General features: G+C 46.0%; 1 protein-coding gene across 6 annotated transcripts in view; it reads left to right on the top strand.

Annotated features, from left to right (window-relative positions):
• RARB (retinoic acid receptor beta) overlaps positions 1–16263 on the top strand; it is a 548867-nt gene that overhangs the window by 409278 nt on the left and 123326 nt on the right. The window contains exon 1 of one of the 6 annotated variants that reach the window (XM_075922033.1): positions 5073–5418. The exons of the other annotated variants lie outside the window; for them this stretch is intronic. The gene's annotated coding sequence lies outside the window, so the exon portion shown is untranslated. Of the gene's footprint in view, positions 1–5072; positions 5419–16263 lie in introns of those variants that run through there. 6 annotated transcript variants of the gene reach the window in all.

The following is a 16263-nucleotide window of genomic DNA, read 5'->3' as shown; positions in this document are numbered from 1 at the left end:
GGGGACACCATCACGATAACAAGATGACTCCTGTCTATGGCTTAAGTGAGAGCTTTCCAAACCATGCATCTCCACATGATGATTATCCTTCAGGGCCATCTCTAGAGCAGCTGTGTGGGGAGAATTTTTCCATAGAACTTCTCTTTGCTTCATGGGGCACTGCTTTCCTTGCTAGAAGTTATTTCACTCTGTCTGGGTGACAGGTTTAGGTGGATAATTGTTTGGGAAAAGAACAAAAAGAACAAAAAAGTTGTATTGATGGAAACCCCGTATTGGGGGCATTTTGCCTGTGCTAGGATTGTAGAATCAGATTCCAGGTGAGGAATTAAAGGGAAAATATACAGGGCTGCTTATTTTATCAGAATTCTGTGTGGGGAAATCAGAAAAATGTTTGACACAACAGTGCTTCACATTTGCCAGAGTTGTGCAAGATTTAGATAGTTAAAGGGCACTCTGTTATGTTAAATTACTCCTAAATAATTAAAGAGCAGTTCTGACAAATGAGTGTACAGTTGCTGTCATGGGATCTCCTATTTATTGTATCTTAATAATTTCTTATCAGAATTACTCAGATTACAAATAAACAAATGTTTTTACTTCTGTCAGCTCCCAGAGCCTGTGTCTTTTGCTGGTTAAATATCTTGGCTTGGCTGTTGGGACAAGGTGGTCTGTGCTTCTCTACCCTTCTCCTTCTTCCCTGTGAATAATGGCATTAAAGAGCCCAAACACTTCTCAAAGCTTTCCGGAGCTACACAGGGCAATTGACACGATTCTTGACAAATTGACCACTTGCCACAATGTTCTGAATAGCAATAGTGAAATTCACTGGAGTCTTGTCAGTTATACTTCTCTGCAGTTTGGGAATTTGCTTTCAGCTTCAGCAGAGGCACTAAGGCTATTGTTCTGCAAACTTAGGAAGACAGTGCTGAATTGATTCATATTCAAAAAGCTGTCTTTGCAACCATGAGAACCAGAAAAGCACTTTAAAAAGTAAGCTTAATTTCTGCAGAAAGTGATGGCTTAGGTCCCCCCTGCATGCTGAGAAATGCTTCCTACTCGAGAGCCAAGTTTTGTGTTTATGCTTGAGCATGTAACACTCTGTGACAATACACATATAACTGTGTAATGTAATATATAGGATAACACTAATAATTAATAATAATAACACATTTTAGAAAATCTAAAATTACTTAGCATGGCTTTTCCATATATAACATCATTATCCAAACCCATCTTTAGGGATATTCTAGTACTAGAAGCATGTGCATCCCATTTGAAAGAGTAAATCTCCCCCAGGCCCAACAACGAGGTTAAAGGGGCAATTCCCCCAGGGATGGTGATTCTAAGAGACCCAGGGCTCCCAGCCACCACCCGTGAGCCCTTTAGACATTCCACGGGAGTGCTGTATAGTGCGCTGCAGAGCCTCACACCACACCTTCCAGCCTGCTTTGAGGGCTGGGGGGGGGGGACTCAGCACCAGGGGCTGGCTATCCCACCCCACACCTTCCTGGGGTGCAGAGCCAGGCACCACGCCCTGCATTGCCCTGGGACCTGGCAATCCTGTCAGCTCCCCGATCTCCTGTTTCCAGTGGGATAAACCATCCTGTTTTTATCCTTCAGTTGGACCTTAATCTTGTCATTAGTCCAGGACTGAAAATTGCTAGTATTGGACCAAGGAAATTTTGTAAGGAATTCCACATTTGCTGGGCAAGGAAATATTTCTCTGTCACAATGTTTTGTCAAAAGTGTGGTGGCAATTGGAAGCTGTTCAGAGGTTTGGAACATTGCATTAGGTTCTCAGGAGATGGACTCATCATGGGAAAAGAAAAGTGGGGCAGCATGAAAGGTTCATGATGAATAATAAATGCCAGTTGTCTCGTGGACACCACTATCTCATATGCGGTACAGTGAATGTATGTGTGGATATACTGCATGCTGTGTGTATAATCATTCTTCCCATCCACATGAGACTGATACTGGCAGACTAGAAAAGCTATTTCAGACCATGTGTTGTGGACTGTATGGAGTGCTGCTGGTCAGTTTGACTCAGGGTACGTCTACAGGCAGTTATTTCGAAATAATGTCAAAATACTATCGAGCTGGAGGACTTCTTACTCCAACTGCTGTAATTCTCATTGTATGAGGAGTAAGGGAGGTCAAAGAAAGAGTGCTCTATTTCAAATTAAGTGCTGTGTAAAACACTCCCAATTTCAAAATAAGCTATTTTGAAATAAGCTACACAATTGACGTAGCTTAATTTGCGTAGCTTATTTAGAGTTAAGCCCTGCTGTGTAGATGCACCCTCAGAGTGGGTGGACAGAAGAATCGATTGCAGAGAGCAAGCCTGAGAATTGTCCCTCTCGTGTGTGTCTTTTCTCCTTCCTTTGTTAGATTGCAAAAGTAGCTAAGAGCTGCTGTTCTAATTAAGGATGTTAACTATTGATTAATTTAATAGTCGAGTAGTCAGTGGAATTTCCATCGACTAGTTGATAGGCACTTCTGCATTCCTCCTTTGAAATGTAAAAGAGCCCTTGCTGGGGCTCTTGTACATTTCAACGGAGGAATGCGGAACTCCACGAGACATCTTTGAAATGTATAAGAGTCCCCAGTGGGGGCTCTTGTACATTTCAAAGCAGAAGCACCGTCATGGAGCTCGGTGTCAGAGTCCCCCGCAGACCCAGGGCTTCATGCTGCGCTGCCAATTTGAAATGCCGTGCACAGCCCGGGGGCAGCTGGAGACTCCCCAGCTGATTCTGTGGAAATGCTGTGCAGAGCACGGCACTGCCATTTTGAAACACTGAGGCGGCGTTTCAAAGTAGCAGCACCACACAGCTGAGCCGAGGATCAGCTGTTACGGTTGCCAGGTGTCCGGTATTCAACCAGACAGTCCAGTTTTGGGGCCTTCTTTCTGGTAAAAAAAATTCAGAAAATACCAGACACGTGCAATGTCCAGTATTTTCTGGTTTTCCTGCTGGGCGCCCAACGGAAGCCTGGTGGGGGTGGGGAGGAGTGGCTGGGAGGTGGGGTGCAATCGGCGCTGGGAGCCTCTGATGTAGGAGTGTCACCTTGGGGAGGAGGAGAGGACCTGTCCATGCTCCTGAGCGCTGTTCAAGCACGTTGTGGAGCCGTAGCTGGAGTTGCTCATGCTTCACCAGGACCGTGTGCAGGACAGGGAGCGCACTGGGATTTGCATGTGCCTGGGTCAGTCCCGCTCCCCGCCAGCAGATTCTCTCCCCCCCCCGCTCTCCCCAATCCCTCCCGACCAGCCCCGCTCCCCGTGACACTCTCTCCCTGACCAGTCCTGCTTCCCGCCAGCCACACACACACCCCAATCTCCCCTGGACAGCCCCGCTGCCCCTGAACTTCCGCCCCTGCCAGTACTGCTTCCCGTCCCCCCCCCCCTTCCTCCCGGCCAGCCCCGCTCCCCTCCTAGCTGGTCCCTCCCGGCTGGTCCCCTGGCGGGGAATCAGCTAGTTGACTAGTCAACTGACTATCGGATAAGCATTTAAGGATAGTCAACTAGTCCTTAACATCTTTAGTTCTAATCCCAGTGTTGTCACAGATTTACTTTGGAACTCTGAATAAGTCACATTCTCTGTGCTTCCATTACACAACCTGTAAAATGGGGATAATAATAATACTTAGCTATTGCATAGGGTTGGTGTGAAAAATATGTAATGTTTTTAAGATACTTTAAAATGTAAAGTGCTATATAAATACAATGAAAATTGTGCTGAATTATGATGAAGGAAAATTTAGTAGAATCCTAGCTCATTTTTCAGGTGACTTCATCAATACTTTATCAATCTTTTGTGTAACAAGTATGTTATTCAAAAGTTTCAAGGAACATGAGTGCGAGTCCACTTGAGTTATATGAAGCTGAGTACTGCATTTGCTGCATAGCATGAATATTGGTGCTATTTGATTCATAAATATTCCCCCATCTTGGCTGTTTCTGTCAGCATCAGCAAGTTTGGAGTACAGTTTTGGAGTGCTAATGTACTAACTCTCAGCCTGGTGACTGATCAAAGATGCCTTGTCTTCTTAGTAAAGCATATGAAGGTATAAAGAGGGGTATATTTCTGGAAATCACCCTAGAAAGTGAAATCACCCTCCCTCCTCTCATTTCCTCAAGGAGAAAGAATTCCTAGAGATATATGCTCTCTGGATTCTCTAATAGAAATGTGTCCTTTTTTCCCAATGCGTTTTGGCACTTCTCCCAGAGTTTGTACTGCTTTGACTGTGTCTGTATAGTTTAGTCATACAAACACCTTCCCACCCCCAGCATAGATGCAATTACATGGATATAAATGTCCTTATACTGGTATACCTTATTGCTGTATGGAAAGGGGAACAAACTCTATTGATATATGGGAGGGGGTGCTGTGTATATTGGTATAACTATATCATTAAAAAATTACACCTTTAACATATTTATACTGGCAGCTATGTGTAGCTCAGCATCAATAAAACCCAAACGTAGCTTTACTGAGCAATAGTCACTAATGGTCTGTTGCCTGATAAACCATACTTTATTTTGCAAATGCCTGTGGGCTATCAGCAAAAGAGCAAACTGCAGAGTGAAGGGGACTGTCTCAGGGAAGGAAATCAGAAGGGGGGAAATTGCAGAAAACCATGAAAGCTTGAAACATATATTTTTAATAAAATGGACCGTTACTGTAATTGCTGCACCCTGCTGTTCAATTTCTTTTTATGCCCCTGTTCATTAAGTTCTGCATACTCACACTTATTATTTACAGATGTCTTCATTTTCAACTTGCTTATATATGAAACACGCTGTGCAAAAGGTAGCCAGTGAGGTTACACACCCCTGTGGGTGTTTCTTGCTGCCTATAATATGCAATTTTTAAAACAACAAAAACAGTTCAGTTCATCACTGGAAGCAAAGCCTAGATTCCCTGTGAAAAGTGAACAACCATATGGCATCCTGACTTAAAAGGTAATAGGCTCTTTATAGTGGATTGATAACATGCCTTATAATGAAGCACGTACCTGTCCTTAAACATTTAAATTTTAAGATTTAAAGGTGCAGCAGTTCAGCTCTGGCCCAGTTTTTTTAATTACCCTTGGCACAGGACATGCAAACAAAGGTAGAGGTAACAGTGTGGCTGGGCTGGCTGACCCCTTGGGCTGGGGCTAGCCAACCCTGATTACAGAATGAATCACACCTGGGAGAGATCAGGGCCAGAGCCCTGTAAGGAGCAGCAGGGGGTCAGTAGGGAGGTGAGTGGGCAACTGAGTTTAGGAGCTTGTAGAGGAGTGTGAAAGGGGAGAGCCTGTGACAGAGGGAGCTGTGACCAAGAGGAAGCGAAGGCTAAGTTCCAGCTGGGCAAATGGGCTGTGACAAGAGTGGCTCAGATGAAGGCCATTACCTGTGAAAGAAGACGCCAGAGCTAAGTAGGGGCTTTTTATGTGGTGCTGGGCAGTGTTTTGGGACTCTGAGGGCTGTTGAAAAATTACTTCTGATATTAATCTGGCCCAGACAGAGGTGGTTTTCATACGGAAAATAACTGGTCTTGTTTCTAAACCAATGGGGGTATTATATACACAAAAGCTGCATGTAGTACTTGAGACCCATGACTTGGTGGGGCAAGATGCCTGGGAAGGCTCCCCTATGCTGGGGGAGCTGCTCAGTAAATGGCTATCCAGCTATTATATGTAAATCAGCATCATCCAGCAGAATCCCTGTAACCCAAAGGGTGATCAGCTTTTTAGATGATGCTGTACCTACTTGTATTTTGCATTGGCTGAGTCAGTGTATTAATTTTGGGTTTAAAAACACCCCAATGTTGCTGTTTCCTAATGTAAACAGTCATAACATTTAAGAAGTGGTATGACATAATACCTAGCAAGTCCATTTTACTCCTTTTATGATTAGAATACTTTGGTTTTATTTTTGTTTGTGATATTGGACAACCATGTAATGTTAAAGATAGTCCAGCTCCCATATTCTTTAGTGCCAGGCCAAGATAAGAGGCATTATAAATAATGTTATATAGCTAGGAAGGCATTTAAACTATATTTATGATACATGTGTTAACACCCAAAACTAATAAAAACTTATACTGGGGATTAGATCTGAAGAAGACCCTATTACTCATTTAAAGCAGTGCTCCAGATTATTCTGTTCACCTGTTTAAAATATGTAGCTGCCTTAGGAGGAATTGATCCAGAGCTTTGAAGTTAAAGCATAAAACATTTATGCTTAATACAGGTCGGACCTTCCTTGTTGGGCACCCTCAGAATCTGAGTGGTCCCGAATAATGGAGTTTGCCGGAGGAGGGGAAGTCAAGGCTCCCAACCCACTTGTAGGCTCTGCTTCCAGGTGGGCCTGCGCTCCCTGCCACTGCCTCCAGTTCCCCACTGTGCTAGGCCTGGCTGGGGCTATGTTTCCCCACTGGGCCAGACCTGGACAGGGGCAGGCACTACTGCTTCCAGCCCCGGCAATGGTTGTGTCCCCTCCACGGCACTGGTCTGGGCTGCATGCCCAGCTGACTCCAGACCCGGGTGGAACTGAGCTCCCGGCTGCTAGCCCCAGCTGGGACTGAGCCCCGAGTGAGGCCGTGGAAGAACAGCCCCAATGGGAGTTGTGCTCCTGGCCGCTGGCCCCGCTACCTCCAACCCTAGCCAGGGCTGTGCTCTCCTCTGCGCTGGCTCCGTTGGGGCTAGGCATCCCACCACCAGCCCAGCCCTGGCTGTGATTCTGAACCTGGCAAGCTGGGGCTCTCTGGTCCAGCAATATGTTACTGAACCAGAGAGTCCCAGATTTTAGAGGTTCAACCTGTATAAGAAGACTTTCTTACTGGGGGGGGGGGGGGAGGAGGTTGTGATGATCTTGTAATTGATCCTGCAGAGAAATCATGCTGAATTTGTAACGTCGTGATCATGTAAAGGCTATTGCAGTAGATGCTAATGTTTTAAACTAAGTACAAAGGTGTCAGAGTCTCTGCTGATGTAAATCAATATAGCTCCCTTGACTTCTCTGGAGCTGTCCACTTTATTCCAGTTGAGGATTTGGCCCTATAAGGGTCACCAACATGACCCAACAAGGGAAGCTGGGTCATGGGGTTCTGATTGAAAAATAAAATCTCTCGTGAAAAGCAACACCACACAATTGACATTCTTTCAGCTTTGTAAGGGTTTAGAAATCACACTTCTGAACTGTGGTATCTGGGCCAGGATAAAATCACTGAACTGTGAGGGACAACACCTTACAGAGCCAGTATGTTTGAGAGGGGGCTCCCACTCTTTTTTCCATAAAATCTCACCTTACACTTAAGTTTCATTTATCTCTGTGAAGATAAACCTCTAATGCCAACTGATATGCTGCTGTCCTGTAAGGTTCAGTTTTATATGCCAAGCCTTTGGCTCACAGGGTGGTGACCTCTCTGATGAGCCATTGTTTACTTGATCATTTAAATAGAAAGACACATTCTGTCCACTGTTAAAATGCCATAAAACCCCATTAACCTCTCCAGGGATGGGCTGCACGGGTATAACTGAATGCGGCTATTGTGCCTGTTAGTGCTAATCACTGGCAAGGCATGCCTACCGTAGAAAAATGTGTGCAAGTGTAATTGCATTGGTGCACCAAATGGAGATCTGCTGTATCGATGTAAGTGTAGAAAACTGCTGTGGTATATTACGCTGCCATAAGCTCTATTCTAGGCCAGATTTATAGTGAGGAGTTAGCTTGACCCAGGTCTGTTGTGTGGAGTGTGAAAAATCTACAGCCCTGAGTGATGTAGTTGGGCCAGCCTGACTCCTGGTTTAGACAGTGCTAGGTTGCTAGAAAAACTGTTTCTCAGAGAGGTGGATTAACTGCTGAGCCTACAAAGTTAGGCTGACTTAAGCACCTTTGTGTCAATTGTGCTGTGCACATGTGTACACTTAGATCTGTCTCCACAAACACTGTTACTTACCTTGACCCCTAAAGCTGCTCCAGCAGCTGCCCCCATAATGTCCAACATGGATCGCTGTGGTCACAATGATTAGTGCCACTGCCTGCAAGTCCCAAAGAATGGAGACTGGAAAGCCCTCCCTCCCCCCTTAAAGCCCTGCAAATTTTTGAAATGCCTTTTCTTGATTGTCCATCTTACTGAGCACGCCTAGCGGCTTGTCATTCTTGCATGCAATCATCCAGCAGACTGTGCTAACCATCTAGCTACGTGCTCCAGGCTTGCTCTGTCATGACACCCAGAGGTGATGGTGGCTCTCCAGGGCCTGGGGAAGAAGAAGCTATGCATCTGTGCACCAGCCTTAGAAGCATGGATTGCTACAAGCAGGTTATCCAGAGGGTACAGGAGAAGGGATTTGCCAGCAACAGTAGGCATGTTGGGAGGCCTGGGCAGCCAACAGTCAATCTCGTACGGAGCCTCAGACCTGCTGCTTTTACAAAGAGCTACCTGCTACCATTGGGGAAAGACCCCCAATACTGCCCTGAAGACCCCCCAGGACCTGCCCTGAAGACCTGCCCTGACGACCAATACTGCCATGGATACCTCCCAGGAGCCCCAGACAGGTTCTGGAATTAACAGTGAGGAGGAAGAGAAGGACAATGGGACATGTGACCAGAGATCCAGCTATGTTGTAAATCAGGTCCTGTATGAGACTAAGCCACAGTCCAGTCAGTCCCGCCAATCAAGTATGGGAACAGAATAATCTGGTAAGTCTGTAAGTTTATATTCATTATCGTGATGGCACCCTCAACTTGAGAGGGGTGGCAATGTGGAGCAGTTGAGTTTTCTGTGTGCATTTGCATGGTTGTTTGGCAGAAACAGGGACGCCCCTTGAATCCTCCTGAGAGATCATGATGGTGCTTTCATGGAGGTTTTCTGCAATCCTCTGCTAAAGCTTTCTAGGCTTGGCAGCCTTATTTCTTTCCCATGCCTGTTGGCTATAACTTCAGCAGGCCCTAAAGAAGCCAGCACAGGGGTGGGCAAGATGGCAGGCCGGATCCAGCCAATGCAGGCTAAGGTGGTTGATCCAGCCTGCAGCCACCCTGCTGCTCTCTCACCCCCAAGCCAATTGAGATCTGAGGATGGGGAACGCGAAAAGTCTCCTCCCACTGCCAGGGGCACACAGCACCTAGAGAGAACTACCAGCAGTTGACAGAACCACAAGCGGATGTGTAGATGCCACACACCTCTTGCAGGGTGAGTACAAGGATTAAAGACAGTTATGTTCTCTCCTCTTCCCCCAGGCCAGTCAGGGTATGTGGGTGGGAGCACATGGGAAATCTCCTGGGAGAGACAAATTGTTGAGCAAAAAAAAAGACTCAGAGTTAAGCAAAATAAAATAAAACCTCATTAAAATAGTATGGCCCCTTTAAGTGTGTGCAGAGTCAGAATAGGGATAGGAAGAGGGGAAAGGTTGAACTAAGATCCAGAGAAGGCATTGCTTCCCCTTGCTTCAGGTCAGGGCGGCTATCTTGTTTTCTTGTTTGAGCCACAAGGCAGCTTCCCTGCGGAACCAGGTAAGCAGGGGATCCGGGGGCTGGGTCCAGTTATGGAGTGTCGAAGGGATGCCAAATATTTGGTATTTTTGCCTCCTGGCAGGAGAGAAACCCCCAGAAAATATTGGACATTTCAGGTGTCTGGTATTTTCTTTATTTACCGGACAGGAGGTGAAAATACTGGACTGTCTGGGTCAATACCGGACACCTGGCAACCCCAAGTACTACTAGTTTAATGTAACTGAGCAATTCCTCATTTCCTTCATCTCTGGCAAGCCATACTCACTGTGGCTGGTGCTGTGAGTGGCACCCTGCACAAGCATGTCAAAGCAGACATGCCAAAAAGCATATCACCCTTAAAGTTTTAAGGGAGGAGGGGAAGGGCAATGTGAACCTTAACATTTTTTGCTTTCTGTTGTCACTATTGACCATGTTACCTCTGTTTTACTTGCAGCTGCTGCTGTTGTGGCATTCAGGGGTCTCCTCTGCAGATCATGGAACACCTGAGTTAGTTAAGGAGGAGAAAGAGGACCATTCTGGATGACTTGTTCAATAAAATCCTGCAAACAGTGCCGCATCAGATCAGAGCAAAGGGCCTGGAGGGTGTACATTAGACAGCCTAGAGAAGGAAAGATCAGTCCCAGCTGGAAAAAAAGAGAGAAATCTACCAGGACATAATGGAGCTTCTTTGGCATCAGAGACTGTGGGTTTTTTGTGGACCTGTGGTTCAACTATCACAAGCTCACTTCCATTTGTAGTCCATGGAGAACTTGACTACCGCACCTTCCTACACCCCCCTCTCCGTGTTCCATATGGCATCAGGAACAGCATTCCTACCCCTATTGTTCCACCTCTGTGGGGGATACTAAGGACAACCATAGCTTCATATGCACAGATCTGTGAAAGCCATGTTTTCTATATGGACACGGATGTTCTTCTCCTTGCTAAGTTCTGTTCAGTAAATATATTTGCTTTTAAATTGCACAGACTCCTTTCACTGATTGTTGTTACTGAATAAAATTCTATTTGGAAAATATTTCATTGTTATTCACAACACATGCTGCAGAATGTTATTGCACCTTTTGACACTCATAGGTTCAGTAACAAGCACAGTAAGTCGGAAACATAATTTTCCAGTGTTTGTTGTGATGCATTGTCAATGCATCATGTTCATAGATATCAGCCCATGCACAGTTCTGCAGAGGCCCCAAACCAGAAGGCCAGGCAGAGTACAATATACACTGCAATGCATTATGGTGGATAACTGGAAAGTCCCTTTTCAAAGCTTCCCTGATCTGCATAGCTTCATGGTGAATCCTTTCATAGCCCTTGTGTCTGGCTGTTCAAACTCATCAGACATAGCTCCACTTCAGCCATAATCCCCAGTATCATCGGCCCCCTCTTTGTTTCACAGATATTATACAGGACCACAGCAGGCAGCCATAATTATTGATGTTGTTTTCATTGAAATTCAATCTTGTGAGTAAATACCAAAAGCAACACCTTCAATCAACCAAAAGCTCATTCATTTTTCATTCTGCACCTGCTGAGTTGGTAGTTGAATCTTTCTAAGGTTTCTGTAGGTGGCTGTGGTATAGCTTGATCAGCCGAAGGAAAGTGGGGTAGGCAAAGTTCCCCCAGGGTCATTATTGGCATGTCAATAGTGACCATGGTAATCTAATAGTTGGGACTCTTATCTGAAAAGTCCTTTTAAAGATACAAGTGTCATGAACTTCACCCAACCATGCTGATTGGATGAAGCACGCTTGGCGATGACCTAGAAAAGCAGCACTTTGTGATGGTGTGCTCTGTCATACCATCTATTGCTCCACTAGTGTTTGGGATTCCTGCTGCTGCAGATCCATTCCATGTGCTCTGCACATTACTGAGAATTAGTCCTGCATGCCAGGAGCCTGTTAATGGCCCTGTGCATTTGCATAACAGCCTTTTGGGGGATTTTCCAATTCCAAAATGCCTTCCCATTGATAGTTAGAAATGCAGCATTGTGAGGTTCCCTAGGATTATTGCCACTTACTTCTCTGCTGTGAGTGCAACTCTTCCATTCTGGTGTCCCTATGCTGTACATAGACCCAGGAATGTTGCCTCGTACCTCTAAAAGTTCTACAACCATACCTCTTCCCATGCTTGCATTACAATGTGATCTTGCTATTCAGGGCTTGAGTCTCAGGCCCTGAATAGGTGCTCTGCCATCTGCAGTTGCCCCATGAATGCCATCAACAACCTTGAATTGGTTCTGGCTGTGGCCTGTCCCCTAGGAAAATAATATGGTTGGTTCCTCTTACAGCTCTGCAAATCCCAGGGGATGATACGTCCTGTACTTGTACCACATGACAGATGGAGATCTGTATAGGGTCCATTGTTTTGTCAGAGGTGATGGACAGCAAGAAAGACAATGTGAGTTCTGGGATGGAGACAGCTGCACAAGGGGAAAACTGACCACTTGCTTCTAGTCACCACCTTGTGGATCATTTCTGCCTCTCTATTCATTGTCAACACTCCCCAATAGCCAAAGTTCTAGATGGTGGCACACTGGGACACGAGCCTGTAGTGTGCCACACTACATTGACGCAAGCACTCCTGGACTGTCTACACTTGCAAATGAGGCTACGTGTGGAATATTGCCAAGCCTCATTTGCATACCTAATGAGCCACCATTTTTGCAGACAAGGCTCATAACGCCAGAAGAAGCTGTCTACACTGCCCCATCTTGTGTAAGAAAAACCCTCCTGAGCAATGCTGTTATTCCTGAAAATAATCCGCATTGCTCAAGAGGGTTTTTCTTGCACAAGACGGGGCAGTGTAGACAACAAGAGGGTTTTTCTTATAGACATAGCCCTGGTGGATATGCAGGGTGGTGAAGCAAGGTGCCAAAAAGCTGGTGATTTTAGATAATTGGTTTTAAGCATAGCTCAATTCTGCTCTCAAAATTAACTTTGATAATAGTATTTAGGCCTCCCTGTTCAGGGTATCCGTGATTGATTGATTTTGATTAATTTACAAGGAAAATAGTCTTTGCTAAACTAGCCCTGCAACCTCAGCCTTCAATCTCAAAAGCAAGTTGGAGCACACAAGCTACAAAAAGCCCCATCACAAAGATTCTGTAGCACATATTATGCTTTTGCACCTTTGTCAACCCCACTGACCTTAATAGGGTTTGCCTAGGTCTTACACCGTTAGCTTAGTAATAGGAATCCATATATATTGTTCTCTGCCATGTAGTAGGGATGTAATCTTATATAAGCTGACATATCAGGTTACTGAGGTTAGAAAATAAAGTTCAGTCTTTTGCTAGCACTTGTTTAAAAAAAAGTCTAAATTAAGCTAAATTTTTAGCAAAAATGTAGCAAATGATGAAGTCTTCTAAGTCCCTGTCTAGAAGCAGCATGGGCAGAGAACTTTAGAAAGGTAACAGTAATGTTAACATATTTTCCCGAAAGCAAGTGGTATTGAATAAAGATCGGTTATATTTCTTGCTTTGAAACACCTTGCAAATAACTTAGCTAGATTTTAGAAAGATATTTAAGAGCCTAAGGATACCGTTAGTTGAGTTGGAGTTTTTAAAAATTCCATTAGGCTTCTATTTGTATCTTTAGGCACCTAAATACTTTTATCAATCTGGCCCTTGTTTTCTCTGTGCCTCAGTTCTCTCTCAGTGAAATTGGGAAAAACTTTCCTATTTCCCACTGGGGTTTTGTAGAGATCAACATAGTAAAAATTATTAGTCACTCAGGCTCCAATCCACATTGAAATCAGTGGGAGTTAGGAGACTAAATATCTGTGGAGATCTGGGCCTCTGATAGTACAGCAAAGGGTGAAAGATGAAATTTCCCACCCTGCTGCATATCATATGCCCAGAAACATTGTAGACCAGGGTGAACAATAATATTTGATGGGGGGGAGGGCACTCCAAGAATTTGGAAAGTGGTCAAGGGCTGCACTCTTCCATGATATTAATGGAGGAGGTGCAGCGGTTTGGGATGGAGATTGGGTGCAGAAGGGAACCTGGCGTAAGAGGGAGTTTGGGTGAAGGAGGCAGTTGTGACCTGGGGCACTGGACTGGAGTGCAGGGGGTTGGATTGTGACATAGGGCAAGGAATTGGGGTATAGGAGGGAGGGCAGGGGTTTGGGTTGTGAGCTAGGGCAGGATGGGACTGTGATCTGGGGCAGGGGACTGGGGTTCCGGATCTGGGAGGGGGTATGGGTGCAGGAGGGGAGCAGAAGATTTGAGTATGTGGAGTAGAGAGCAAGAGTGAGGGACAGAGGGTTGGGGAGAGGAAGGGAAGGGCTTGGGTGCCAGAGGCAGGCTCAGGCCAGGAGACTTACCAGCCAGCAGCCTGTTTCTAAATCTAGCTCCCTGCCTTCCCCGCCCTAGCACAGGCGGTAGCCATGTGCTCTGTGAATAACTATGAGCCACTTGTGCTTTTTGGATGCATGTTATTGAAACAGGCAGCTCCCATTGGCCAATAGGATTGTGTTGGGGGTGGGAGCATCCCCTCCCCTCCGGGCTCAGTGTCTAAAGTGAAACCGCCCCACAGGTGCATTTCTGTGTGGTGTACAGGTAGGCTGAGGCAAGCAGGGAGCCTGCTTGGGCTCCTTGCAGCGACTATGGGCTGGATTCGGTGGCGTGGTGGGCTGGATCCAGCCTGCGGGCCATATTTTGCCCAGGCCTGTTGTAGACCTATGGTACATTGCAGTGAAAGTCTGAAAGGGATTTCAGAATCCAGGCAGTTGACGATGAGAATGCTGTGATCATGTGGCAATGCCCCCTGTGAAGACCAACTGTTAGGTGAGGCCACTGACCTTTTTAAAGCTTAGAGTTGCCAGGCTTCTGGTTTTTGACTGGAATGTCTTGTTGAAAAGGGACCCTGGTAGTTCCAGTCAGCACCTCTGACTGGGCTACTAGAAGTCCAGTCAGCAGTGCTGCGGAGTTAAGGCAGACTAGTGCCTCCTAGGGATATTGTATGTATTTATGAATGTGTAACTGCTGGGGTTACATGTTTGTATGTGGCTGGCTCCCAAAAGCCGGCACCAACAGCGCTGCCTATCGCCGTCGTCCCTCCTACCCCCCACACACACACTGCTGCCTCTGAGCACCATGAAGGTTAACCAAGGAGCCCTAATCCCTACTTGTCCTGGCTCCACGCTGTGCCCCGGAAGCAGCCAGCAGGTCCAGCTCCTAGGTGGATAGAGCCAGAGGACTCTGCGCCCTGCCCCCATCTCGAGCACTGGCTCTGCCTCCCATTGGAGGAACCACAGCCAGCGGGTGCCGCAGGTGCAGTACCTGCAAGTGAGAGCAGAGCACGGAGCCTCATAGCCCCCCCACCAAACCAGGATCCCCCTCATACATCCCAGACCTCTCTTCCCCTGGCCCCACCCCAGAGCCCACACCCCCAGGCAGTGCTATCCCACCCTCCTGTACCCCAAACCTTTCTCTCACTCTGAAGACCCTTTCTGCACTTCAAATCCCTCTGCCCCACATCCCAACCTGTGGAGCCCCTTCCTGCATCCCAAACCCCTCATCCCCTGACCTCACCCCAGAGCCCACACCCCAGCCTGAATCTCTCACTGCCTCCTGCACTCCTACCTATGGCCCCAGCCCGGAGCTCCTTCCTGCACCTCTTATTTCTTGCCCCACATCAGAGCCTGTGTTCCAAGTTAGAGTACTCACTCATTCCTGCATCCCAACCCTCTGCCCCAGCCCAGTGAAAGTGAGTGAGGATGAGGGAGAGCAAGCTACTTAGGAAGGGATTACAGTTTTGGGGTGCAGGGCCTTGGGAAAGGGGTGCGGCACATTTGGGGCCTCGGGGAAGGAGCAGGGCCTGGGTGTTCTGTTTTGTGTGAATAGAAAGTTGGCAGCAGTATTAAAGATGTGCTCCATAAAGCCAAGTAATTGAATGTGGCTACTTATCAGATCATCTATCTGGAGACCATATTATTTGTGTTGTAACACAGAACTAGGTTCAGTTAGACATTGCAAAAAATGGACTTGACTAAGTAAAGAACAATTAATATTTTCAGGGCTGCTGAAAACTGCATCCCAGATGAATGTGTTAACAGGCAGTGAGGGAACTGAAATGAATAAATACAAGAATAGGATAAAAGGGTAAACAACCAAGAAGCCAGATTTGCGTGCACTAAACTACACTTACAAAAAGTTGAAATAATGCAGGGGGTTTTCTGACAGCGGTAAATCTCTTTCTATGAGGAAGAAGCCTTTTTCCAAAAGAGCTCTTTCAGAAAAAAGATGTGTGTGGACAAGGAAGAAGGGGTTTTTTCGAAAAAAGAGGACTTCAGGAAAAAGCACAGGTGCTCTCATGGCCACTGCAATCAGAACTTAAATATGAGATAGCATCCAATGAATGTGGACACTATCTTTCGAAAAAGCAGATAGCAAAAGCACAACGAAAAAGCAGTGTAGATACTCTCTTTTGTAAGAATTTTTTCCAGACGATCTCTTCTGGAAAATCTTCTTCCGAAAGAAGCCTGCAGTCTAGACATAGCCTAAGTATGGAGGCAATAAGAGCACAATGGGAAGGGTTTCTAACACACTCTTGTAATCGTAAGATACTGATCTTTATTTCCTGGCTCCACTCACATGATAAGGGTCAATGTTACAAAAGTTATCCTTCTGTCACATGGTCAAGGCCAGTAGGTATGTACTGTCTCTCACGGCTGCTGTTATATGAGTCTGCTGGCTAATGTTACAACTTTGTAATCGGCACTTAGCAATTTTGTTGATGAAAGGCATGAAGCAATAGGATCCAGCT

The sequence above is a fragment of the Pelodiscus sinensis genome, chromosome 2, assembly GCF_049634645.1.
Source record: "Pelodiscus sinensis isolate JC-2024 chromosome 2, ASM4963464v1, whole genome shotgun sequence".
Lineage (NCBI taxonomy): Eukaryota > Metazoa > Chordata > Testudines > Trionychidae > Pelodiscus > Pelodiscus sinensis.
The sequence above is the reverse complement of the archived record's forward strand: the minus strand, read 5'-3'. Positions and strand labels throughout refer to the sequence as shown.